This window comes from Alligator sinensis, unplaced genomic scaffold (genome assembly GCF_000455745.1).
Source record: "Alligator sinensis unplaced genomic scaffold, ASM45574v1 scaffold375_1, whole genome shotgun sequence".
Lineage (NCBI taxonomy): Eukaryota > Metazoa > Chordata > Crocodylia > Alligatoridae > Alligator > Alligator sinensis.
In genome coordinates this window covers 525101-528481 of record NW_005841928.1, presented here as the reverse complement: position 1 = coordinate 528481, position 3381 = coordinate 525101, and the positions used below count along the sequence as shown (strand labels likewise).

Below are 3381 nucleotides of genomic sequence, written 5' to 3'. Positions count from 1 at the left end.
AGTGTATGTATGTACCTAACAGACTAGAGCGTTTAGACTTGAGAAATTATTTACTTAACTATTAGCAAGTTAAATGTTTTTGTAAGTGCCTTAAAGGAAAATGCCTCTATTTATAGTAGTAAATAGGAAGAACTGTTTCAGTTCTTGAGTAAACAACATTTTGAATCGTGTACAAAATGTTTTGTCATAATAAAATAAAAACTTCTTTTGAATATCTCTGACAAACTAGCTACAAAAAATAAGTTTTAAATTTGATTTTTTCCTGAATTTACCTTGGTCAGAATATACAGGAGCATGAAACACACAAGGATAGATTTAGAGTGCATTCTGTATATTACACTCTTTTCTAAGGGGAGCTGGAGGAGGCTTTCCATCCTCTCAACCCTTAGAAAATAACTTATATTTATCCTATACTTAAGAATCTTTTTGCTTTTAAATGGCTTCATATCAACAATATTAAAAGTTTGACCCCTTTAGGCTAAGCCCCAGGATTTACCCACTTCCATGTTCTTGCAATTTGCTCTTTTGAGTAGGAATGAGAGTATATGTACAGATTAACCAGCAAAATCTTAAAATACAAGGTCCTTCCCCACGCGGGCTAACAGTTCACCAGTCACATCTTTCGACTCAGGATCTGTCTGCAAGTTATAATACAGTGCTGTGCTGAGATATGCTGTACCAGCTCTGCATATGCTCGTCCCAAACTAGAAATAGTATAGCTGTATTACTTCACTGTTGCACTCTACTGAGCTTATTGGCCTGTGTGTGGAATAGCCAGAGGTGTAGTGACCTACTGCAGCACCCTGGGCAGAGTGCCAGCCTCTGGCAGGGGGGCAATGACAAATTGTCTTACCAGATCCAGCTCTCTCCACACTGGTGGCAGTTCTTGCAGGTATCATAGATATGCTCAAAGTGCTGCAGCTGAGGAGCAGGTTCAGCAAGAGGCATCAGAATCCCAGTCTTCCTGCCTTCCCTCCCCCATGAATTTTTACTATGATAGGCACAGCCTCACACTGGCCAGGCATAGAAGCCAGGCAGCCCTGCATCTTATAACGTCTGGGGGAGAGAGGGGCTGAACTGAATGATGACCCTGCCTTGGAGGTGTCATTCTGAATGCCCAGCAGAGTGTCTGAGAGGGGATGAGGGGTGATGAACAGGTCACCAGGCATAGCCCCTGGGGAACCCATGCTACCAAGCTGGTGCAGCTGGTATGAAGCAAACCTTTCTCTTGGCTGCTGCAGTCCCACTGCAGGCCTGCCTGGCTTCTATAGCTGGGTTGCTCAAGCTGCACCTGCCATAGCAAAGGCTCCCAGGGTGGGGGGACAGCTCTGGTGCTCCCTCTAAGTTGGCCACTGCAGTGGATGCCTTGTTTGTCCTGTCATAGTTATACTACTGAGAATATGCAGGGAATGCCTCAGCATGGTATTGCCTGGACCTGCCTTTGTAACATCCATTGGTTTAAAATGTTGCCTTACTGCTTATTGACCTGAGGATTTGACACGTAGCTGGAGTAGGGTGCAAGAAAGCCAACTCTTCTTTCTTTCTCCCTTTTATTTCTAGTTGTGTTAAGAGTTGATATGAAAATGATGGAGAAACGTTTTTCCTCTCCAGTCATAAAAACCATACAAATCATAGAAAATGAGGGTTGGAAGGCCCCTTGAGAGGTCATCTAATCTAGTCCAACACCTTCTCAAAGCAGGACCAACCCTAGCTACGTTATCCCAGCCAAAGTTTTGGCTAGCCAGGTCTTTAAAATATCCAAGGATTGGAGAGGCTACAGCCTCTCTTGGGTAACCTGTTCCAGTGCTTTACTACCCTCCTCATGAGAGAGTTTTTCTTAATATCTATCCTAAACTCTACCATTGCTCCTTTTTCTGTAACCTGCCACCATTGAGACCAGTCTAGCTCCGTTTTCTTTGGAACCCCGCGCCAGGTAGTTGAAATCTGCTATTAAACCCCTCTGTCTTCTCTTCTCCAGACTAAATATGCCCAGTTCCCTCAGCCTCTCCTCAAAAGTCATGTTCTCAAGCCCCCGAACTATTTTTGTTTCCCCCTGCTGGACTTGCCAATTTGTCCACATCTTTTCTGTAGTGGGGGACCCAAAACAGGACACAGTACTCCAGATGTGGCCTCACCAGTGCCGAATAGAGAGAAATAATTGCTTCCCTTGATCTGCTGGTAATGCTCCTACTAATGCAGCCCAGTATGCCATTAGCCTTCTTGGCAGCTGGGGAACACTGTTGGCTCCATTCAGTTTATTTTTCACTGTAACCCCCAAGTCCTTTTATACAGAGCTGCTTCTTAGCCATTTGGTCTGCAGCCTGTAGCAGTGCATGGGATTTGTTCTGTCCTAAGTGTACAACTTTGCACTTGTCCATATTGAACCTCATAAGTTTTCTTTTGGTCCAGTCTTCCAGTTTGTCGGTCTCTCTGATCCTAGCTCTACCCTCCAGCGTATCTACTGCTCTTCCCAGTTTGGTGTCATCTGCAAACTTGCTGAGGGTGCATTCTGTCCCATCTTCCAGGTCACTGATGAATGACCTGGAAGTTGTTCATACCCAGTCCACCATACCTAGGGAATATAAACCTGTTCCTTTTCCTCCTCCTCTTTCCTAGACTTGGGGGTTCCCTCTCTTTTCGGAGTCTGATCACGTATCCCTGCTCCAATTGAAAATGGTTTGTGGGAGTATTGATTTTTTTGTTGTTGTTTTTTTAAAAAAAAATGTTGCTTAACTCCCTCAACTGCTTCCTTAACTGCTGTTGAGATTTCAGTCACTCTCTCAAATATGACAACATGCAGAACTGCTCATATTATGATAGCACTTTGTGCACTGTATTTATAGAATGAGGCTTAATTTCTTTCCATAAGAAGTAACAGTTTACCTAAAAATAATGGATTTATAATCTGTATATGGATTGAATGGGGAACAAAGGCAAGTCGATTCTGAGAGAGAAGCATGTGTTCCAGTGGGTCTCTAACTTGCAGAGGTTGCTATCATACCTACCATTTTCTCAAGTGTTTGAAAGAAGAATGTGCTCACTTTATATTTACTGCTTTTAGTACAGTAATTTGCAGTTACTTAAATGCATTTTCTTGTGTGTTTGTGAAACCACAGACAGACAAATAATTTTGTTGCTTATTCTCATTTGGTCCCATTAAGGAATTTTAGCTGTTCTGAAACATGACTAGTGAGACAGGGAATTTATTTTGTAGCTGCTCAAGGGCAAATTAACAGGAAATGAGGAGTTGTTGCATCAAAGAGAAGATTTTATTTCTTTTTAAGTTAGCAATGTCTACATTTGCAAAGATATTATTGCATTTTCTCAATTAAAAAACAGCATATTTTGTTGAGTTGAACTGCCTTGGTTTTCATGTTGTTT

The 3381-nt window shown here is 42.3% G+C and overlaps 1 protein-coding gene across 7 annotated transcripts in view; it reads left to right on the top strand.

Annotated features, from left to right (window-relative positions):
• The window catches only part of MON2 (MON2 homolog, regulator of endosome-to-Golgi trafficking), a 140997-nt gene that overhangs the window by 84956 nt on the left and 52660 nt on the right, over positions 1-3381 (top strand). The gene's annotated exons all lie outside the window — the stretch shown is intronic.